Source organism: Sinocyclocheilus anshuiensis, unplaced genomic scaffold (genome assembly GCF_001515605.1).
Source record: "Sinocyclocheilus anshuiensis isolate Anshui unplaced genomic scaffold, SAMN03320099.WGS_v1.1 scaffold1346, whole genome shotgun sequence".
In the NCBI taxonomy this organism is placed as follows: domain Eukaryota; kingdom Metazoa; phylum Chordata; class Actinopteri; order Cypriniformes; family Cyprinidae; genus Sinocyclocheilus; species Sinocyclocheilus anshuiensis.
Genome location: NW_015555726.1, coordinates 951,275 through 960,190, shown reverse-complemented (window position 1 = coordinate 960,190; position 8,916 = coordinate 951,275). Strand labels below are relative to the sequence as shown.

Here is an 8,916-nt window from a genome sequence, read left to right as displayed (position 1 = left end):
GCGATATGAACTAGTGTCTGTGAATATTAAAATGCAAAAAGATGGTTTAAACATGAATCCTGCATGTTCCGCTTGCCTCTGTATGTATGAATGGCGGAAACGCGGTTTTGTTCACTACACAAATACTGAGGCACACGTGACGCTCGCGGTGATTTCCGGCCTCTGCGTCTCATTATATGATGGCATGAACAGAAAAACTTAATCTCCAGAGCTGCTGTGAGAGCCACTTTGCGAGAATTTTACCATTTCATTTGAGAAAACTAGCATCATCATACTGCATACACAAAGAAACTTCATGGCAACCTGTCAAAATAAAAGTGCGGTTTCACATGTAACAGAAATATATTACTCTTGTATTACATTTGTACAGTATAATGTACATCTTTAAATATTCAATTTTCTATCCAATTTAAATAAAACAAGTAAATTATAAAAATAAATATTACAACCAGATTAATCAGTTAATTGTAGAAATTTTTTTTACAATTATTAGCCTATAAAATTTTTTTTTAAAGGAATATTCACACAATTTTTCTTCCATGTATTAATTTCAACAGTAAACCTCAGTTTGTTTGCCAAAAAATAAAAGGGTTTAATTTTCATTTGATTTAAAATACATTTTTATTTCCTTCATTTGATTTTCAGAAAAATTAAAACAAGAATTGAAGAAAGAAAAAGTTTGTAGGGCCCTATTGTTCAAAATGTTGAAATTGCGACTTTTGGACTTATTTTTTCACTGAAATAAATGTTTTTGTAATTACACGGAGAGTAAAATACCGAAAAAAGGTACCGTTGGGTACTGGCACCAAAATGCAGGTACCGATACCGGCACCGTACCGGTAAAAATGTGAACCGTACCCAACCCTAATGATGTATACCGTAATTATCTGTTGATTTACAAAATGACGGCCCAGTAATGAGGCAGGGCTGATGAGAGGCCCGGGCATACATCACTGTCTCTAACCCCAGAATGCCTTCGAGAGCACACCCTCGCCCTCTTACACGTGCTATTTATCTCATATGCATCTCTGCATGCTTCGCATCATAAAATCTGAAGGTATGTTTGCAGTGCCAAGGCGTCAAAAAGTCTGTTTCCTTAACCACTAAGTCTATTTATTTATTTGTCTGGAGCTTGGTGCCGCCCACGCTCTGTTTTAATTAATGTCACGTTGACCTGGACAACACGCTTTGGCAGTTGGCAAAGTCGCTTAATGCCAGCGTGATTGTGAGCGAGCGAGAAAGCCCATTCTAGAGCCCTGGCGTATGGTTTGCACTCTTTAATTGTATTATTCATTTATATGTTTTACTGTAATCTTACTCTGGCACGTACAGGGTGTGCTTAGTCGTGAAACAAGCCTTCTGTGTGCGTTCAAGAGCTTTTCTCACAGCAAGATGTGTGATCAAATCCAGAAGGAAGCCTGTTTCCGTTCTGTAAAAGTACAAGCTGTCTGTCATCTGTCCTTCATTCCCTCAAACAAAGCATGTTCTGCTGAACTGAACATATTCTGAGCTTTAAGAAAGTAGAAAAAGGAGCCTCTGTACTTCCGGTTTAGTGCAACAAATTTGCAGCAAATCACAAAAAAATGTACTTTGTAAGGTTTCAGCTCCAGGTTTCTGCTTGCCACGCTTTTGCTTTGGTTCTAATAGTCACCCTGTAACACAGATTTGCGTCGTATGTTGTTGTGTGCAGTCGGGTTGGGGGAAATTCAAAATGTAATAACTAGCCCCCGTTCAGTTGAGCGGCACAACCCATTGAAATTTGAATTGGAATAACAGAAAAAAAAAAAATTACAAACAAACTAAAAAATAAATATCACAGGTAATGCATTGTTGAAAAAAGTTTTTTCACCCTGGAACACAAAAATAAATTAATTAAATAGGGTGAAATATAAATTCAAATATACCATTCAAAATTTGAGGTTTGATAAGCTTTTAAAATTTTAAAAGGGTCATGAACTGCATTTTTTTATTTTTTTTTATTTTATAATGTTCTCTGAGGTTCACTTATAATGTTAGTGTGATTTTACATCAAAAAACATCATTATTTAGAAGTAATATGCTATTTTCTAGCCTGTTTTTGAGCCTCTCTGCAGAATGGTCTGTTTTTGTAGCTGGGGCGCATTCAAGACTCGCAAGTAAACGCCCACTGCTATGATTGGCTAACAGTTTCGCTTATTAAAATAACAGACGGACGCTGCTGTGACGTACTCTGAAAACAACATGGGTCATTTGGGTTAAAAACATATAAATATATTTATATCAAACAGTCTGGAACAGACAATACAGTAGTGGTAAAAACACCTTTACTCACACTTATGTGTTGCGAATTTGTGACATTACTGTTGGATCCACTCTAGTCAGACTCAGCGCTGCATTATCGTTTACTTTCAGTCTCTCTGAAAAGCCTGCATCATACTGTCTTGTTTAAAAATGAATTCGTAGTAAAGCAAGCAAACAAACAGTGTTTCACTGACGCAATCTGGAGCTCTTTCCTAATTTTACCCCGTGTTTACACCGGAACAACAGAACCCATTATAATCGGCGATTCTGTCTACACTGGATGCGGTACAGATTGACAAAACAAATCCCCGACAGTAAATTGATGTCCCGCTCTATTTCTGACATACAAGCATCCGTGCTGCTTCTACGCTCGCGTCCGATCTAGATACGTTGTTAGGATCACAGAGAAGGCAATTCAAAGAGTATTTACACTACATAGTGTCTTGTAATCTTGTAATGTCATCTGTATGGTTCAGTTGATGGAGTAATCCTGTGTTTGCATCTCTCTAGTATTTCCTCTCCTCTACTACAAGCATGTATCAGTGGGCGGGGCTAAAGCGGCAGTGATGTAAAAGTAGGCATTGATCTTCTCCTTCAGAGGCGGGCTTTCGCTGCACTATTACGTCATAAAGTGGCACAGTTTGGTTTCAATAAAAGCTGTTTTTAAATGAACAAGAAAGTTCTGAGTTTTGAAACTTACAGGATGTTTTTATAGTACATTGACCTGTTATATGTCAAAATGCTAAGGGAATTAGATTTCTGCATTTGAAAAATACAGTGAAACCTATTATAAATTGTAATAAAAATATTATATTATAACTGTTTTCTATTTGAATATATTTTAAAATGTAATTTATTCCTGTGATCAAAGCTGAATTTTCAGCATCATTACTCTAGTCTTCAGTGACACATGATCCTTCAGAAATCATTCTAATGTGCTGATTTGCTGCTCAAGAAACATTTCTCATTACTAGCAATGTGGGAAAATGGCTTATTTTTTTTTTTTGTGGAAACCATTATCTATTTTTTATTATTATTTATTTATTTATTATGATTTTTCAATAAACAGAACGAAAAAATATTTGAAAAACTAAATACTTTTACATTGTTACAAAAACTGCACTTTTGATCAATTTAATGCATCCTTGCTGAAAACAAAAATAATACAAAAATTCTACCTAAAATACCCCCAAAAAAAGCCTAGTTCTTCCATGCACTTCCCTCTATCACACTCAAGAATCAAGATGGCCCCAATAGTCATATTATGATTAACAACGTGATGCATATGAGAGCCGAATGCACTTTTTTACACGACTCTGTAGTGTCATTCAACCTAATGACTGCCATATCCCACCCACCATGATTTATTAAAGCAATAGAGCCCATATTCAAATGACGGCGGCACGGCTAAGGCACGCTGACATTATAATTTGCCATATATCACAAGTGCATGAATATCATTACCAATTTATGAATGTGATTAAGCGGGGGAATATTACTCTGGATTAAGTAGCCTGGCACTCTTTGAGAGTAAATAAGTGTGTGTGTGTGTGCATTATAGACAGGTGATGCTGATGGCACTTTTCCATTTACTCTGTATATCTAGATTATCTATCATCATTTATTTAGAGAGCTTTTATACAGAGGGCCATGTTTACAGGAAGGAGGTCAAACGCACATACTGTACGCACAAACATCAAATGCTTCATAAAGACACCACAACCAGAGACACAATATGAATCAAGGGCTTTTAAAAATATAATGTGCCTAAAGGGATGCTATGGGACAGTACGACCGCCCTCTGTCAATCACATGAGCTTTGCTTCAAACAATAACACCCAGAGCACATCTATTGATCTCATGATGTATCTCCCTTCAGGGGCCCGTCAATTTCACACAAAAGAAACCATATCTCCACTGATTATTACAATAAAGAGAGAGTTTTAGCTACTAGGTGTTAATAGTCTGTGCATGTCCTATTATTGTATTCATGGCCTTTTTGTACACCTTTATTGGACAAGAGAATGAAGAGAGACAAAAAAAATGGCACAGAAAAACACTCTACACAAGCAGATTAGTGACCTTCACATGTTTGCAACCAACTGTAATATTATATAAAAAAAAATTCTAAATGCAAGGCTTTAACATCAACTTCCTAGGCTTTTTTTATTTGTATTTTATTATTTTTAAAATGACTTTATAGAGATTATTAAAGTCAATTTCTGCAATGGAATGACTGACTGACTGGCTGGCTGGCTGGCTGACTGACTGACTGACTGACTGGCTGAATGAATGAATGACTGGCTGAATGAATGAATGAATGAATGAATGAATGAATGAATGAATGAATGAATGAATGAATTTTCTCACAATTCAGACTTTTTTACTCAAAGTTCTACTCTTTTTTTTTATAAAGAGTTTATATCTCACAATTCTGATTTTTTTCTTGCAATTCTGACTGTTTTTTGTACTTTCTGACTTTCTTGCAATTAGCAAATTTATATCTATTTTTTCTTCTGAATACTGGGTTTAAATCTCACAATTTTGTATTATTTATTCCTCTGAACTGTGCTTTTACGTTTTTTGTTTTGTTTTGTTTTGTTTTGTTTTTTGTTTTGTTTTCTTTTCTTTTTCCACCACAAAATAAAAAAAATTAAAAGTTAATTGTGACTTTTTATCTCGCAATTCTGCATATATATCTTGCAATTCTGAATTTATATCTTGCAATTCTATTTTTTTAATCAGAATTGCAAAGGAAAAAGTCTGCATTATGAAAAATCAATTTGCAAATTGCTATTTGCTATTTGTTTCTCCCATGGCAAACAATCTTCCACAGATTACACCTACTAATATTTCTAGCAAAATAAATACAGGGGGAATTTTTTTTTTTTTTTCATATATACAGAAATGCATGACTTTCCCAAGCCTGGATGTCACAATTCCACACATGTCCAGGGGTTTGGTGACTGTGAGAACCATGCAACTTGCTTCTTCAAACGTCAAAATTAAACATATACAATACCTTTTTTTCCAATAATATTCACTATAGTGCCACTTACTTGCACAGTGTTATGAATTTGCTATGACATATTCTAAATGCAACAATGTATGAAATGTGGCTTACGTAGCCTGAAGTTCTTGTTCATGTACTTGCCTAGATGATTCAAGCCTTTCATGTTCAAAGTCACACCAGAGACTAAATACATCCATACATGCCTACGTTTTATAAATCATGTTTCATTCTCCTATTCCTCATCTTGTTCTGTTTAAAACTGCGTTTTAAAATTGAGGGCTGTAATTTCATTACACATTCATCCAGAAATGTGTCCTCTATTTTTCTTCAAAGCTAAACATACTCACCAAAAATAATAGCTCATAATGAGAATGTCAAGGGCTGACCGCAGCTTTTTAAGTGAAAGTATCACTTGCCATTTTGTTTTTTAAAGAAACGTTCTTTTTCTTGTTCCTAATTAGGTTTCTTCCTGCTGCGGTGATGCCTGTGAGTTCCTACGGTCTCTGTGACATAGCGGCACAAAAGGAGTTATGTGGGTGACTTCGGCACAGTTTGAAGTACTTCCTCGCCACACGTGACCCAGCTGAGATGTGCACCTGTGTGAAGGAGCGCGAGCGACGTCGCCTCATCAAGGCCTCTTCATTAAAGCGTCCAAACCATTCAGCCTAATTAATCTTTTCAGTGCACTTCACTTCTCTCCAGATAAGTCCTTTCTGTTTGTTTCCCCGCATGATAATCAGGCAAATTTCCAGTTACAGTGGAAACATGTGCCTCTTACCGAGCCCCCACGGGTCATTTTAGCGAAACTGCAGATGCCTGCAGAAAAAAACAAGAGATAACTAAACACATTTTATTAAGGTTTAAGCTGAGGGTAAAGAGCTCCTGGAGGATGCAACGCAAATAAATACACATCGTCATCCTCCACACTGACTGTTTACCAACCGCATTACCTTCAGCAAAATCTCATCATCACCGAGATCCACGATGCATCACCGGGGGCCGTTTGATAATTACTAAACGTATTCTTCACAGCCGACTCCAGCCACGGCGTATGAAGCACGTGTTACGGGTCTGATAAATGTCCGCAGGTCTCCTTCTGTTACAGCTGCATTAATAGTTAACAGCTCAGTAAAAATCAATCAGGGCATTATCTAGCCTGCCTCCTGAAATCGGCCCAGTATGTTTAATATATTTGCCACCATGTTTAATATATCTCATTCATAATCGGCCCTTTCCTTATAGTCTTTTCACTATGGTTGAGTTACTGGTGCACCAGCGCTGCAAATGAGCTCGTAAAAGAGGAGAGGGAGCCATGAAGCACATCTTCTCCGTCGTCCTTTATTTATCTCTCTCCTTCAGTCTTTCAAGTACAGATCCGCACTGTTGCTGTGAACTGACATAGGTAACGTACACACTGCCGATAGATACAGTAGTCACTCCTCTTCTGAGTGAGTAACTTCATTCTGCACACATACAGTTTGCTTATTTATGAGGGTTAGGGTTAAACTCACTCAAAAATTCAGCTAGTGGCAACCGCATTTACATTAAATAGTTTATACAGAACCAGAGTGAACAACTAGTTGTTAAGGCAGTGACTCTGAATTAGATATTGATAGATCATCTAAGCTGTGGTGATACAAAAAATAAATAAATAAATAGGCTCACCTGACCATACAAGTGCAATGATGCACAAAATTAAACAAAAAGAATAAAGATTAAATAATAATCAATCTTTCTGCAGTATTGGTAATACTAACTCTTATGTTATATGTTGACGATTGCATATATATATATATTTTTTATTTTATTTTATGAATTTTTTTTATTATACAATATGAAAAATATTCTAAATATATTAATGTACAATGTTTTTTTTAATATGCACACAATATATATATATTAGAATGATTTCTGAAGGATCGTGTGACACTGAAGACTTGAGCAAAGATGCTGAAAATTCAGTTTTGATCACAGGAATAAATTACATTTTAAAATATATTCAAATAGAAAACAGTTTTTTTTAAAGTGTCCCTATTATGCCATTTTTAAGGTTCCTAATAGATTTACATGCATGCAAGGTCAAACAACCCTTTCGTTTTCTCAAAATATGCATTTAATATCACCTCATTTTCCAACGATTCTCAAATGATTCATTCGAAGCAGTTCTAAGATTCAATCTCTCGAAACCCCTCCTATGGTCTACCGTGTACAGCGTGTTTGTCGGAAACGATACGCCCATTTCCATAATTTCCGTATTTTGAATGCTCGATAGAAAATATAAACTTCTATTATTTATCATACAGGCTGTGACTGTGATTTCAAGATCAAGCGTTTTGTGAATCCCGCATTGAACTCCCCGAGATTAGAGAAGCAGTCGACAGTAAAATTACGTGTTTGTGGGCGGGGTCAAGTTGTTCGCGGCCAGCCAACGTAGAATATAGGCGGGCATTATGCAAATGTGTTACCCCGTGACGTATAGCTGTCACTGGGGTTGCAAAACGGTGGAAAATTTCCAGTAAATTTCGGAAATATTCCAGAAATATTTTTTTTATATTCCAGGGATTTTTGGAAAGTTTCCGGAAATTTTCCACCCCTTTGCAACCCTAGCTGTCACAGAAGTGAGACTCAAATTACTAATGACTCGTTTAGGCTGTACATAGTCGATTCTTTCTTTTGGGAGACAATAACTTTATTCATAGCGCACTTTCGGCTTTACAACTTTGCAGATCGTTTACATTCACACACAGCTACATTACACACTGCATGAAAGGCAATATTCAAAATGGCATTATAGGGGCACTTTAAATTCTAATAATATTTCACAATATTATTGTTTTTACTGTATTTTAATCAAGCAAATGCAGCCTTAGTGAGCATAAGAGAGAAATACAGCAAATGCTTTAAAATGTTGCCATGTTTCTTGTTTAAAGCCACAAGATGCCAACAAGTTGCTATTGTCAACCGAATCCGATGGTTCAGGGGTTTAACGGCCATGTTTAAAATGCAGCTGATGCTCCCAAAACATTGCTGTAGTGAAGAGGGAAGAGAAGAAAGTGAGCACAAGAGAGCATTAGCATTTAACTGCACACTGGCAACAATCAGTCTCTTCAGCAAATTTCAGATTTGTGTTTACCGTGCTGCTGCTAAGCCCATTTTCACGGTGGGCTCAAAACTACAACTTATCGAAGTTCCATTGAAGTTGACAATGGCTGGGGAGAGTTTCTCGCTAAGGCGACAGCAAAAAAAGGGGAAAAAAAACACAGCTTGAACGCTGGGGCCACCACTAAAAATATCACCCAATTATCCTCAGCGCTCTAATATCATTCAGGAACTAAAGAGGATTGCTTTTCGCCAGGGCCTTTCACTTTGTTCTTGAAGAACAAAAGCCTATCAAACTACCAACCCCTCAAATAACCATATGTATCCAGTGCACATTCAAAGCGCGGCTCTTTCTCATGCAAAACTCTCTGTCCACGCTGACGCAAATATATTTCTGAAAACTGTTTGATATGATAATTAATTTGCACCTTATAGAAAACCAAACTCTAAAAAAAATGCAAGATAGAAAAGGGGAACAAAAAAAAATTGTTTCATTGCGGCTATGAGCTGGTTTACATGAAAAG

At 36.4% G+C, this 8,916-nt stretch overlaps 1 protein-coding gene across 2 annotated transcripts in view; it reads right to left on the bottom strand.

Annotated features, from left to right (window-relative positions):
• Positions 1-8,916, bottom strand: part of pcdh9 (protocadherin 9) — a 272,677-nt gene that overhangs the window by 215,032 nt on the left and 48,729 nt on the right. The gene's annotated exons all lie outside the window — the stretch shown is intronic.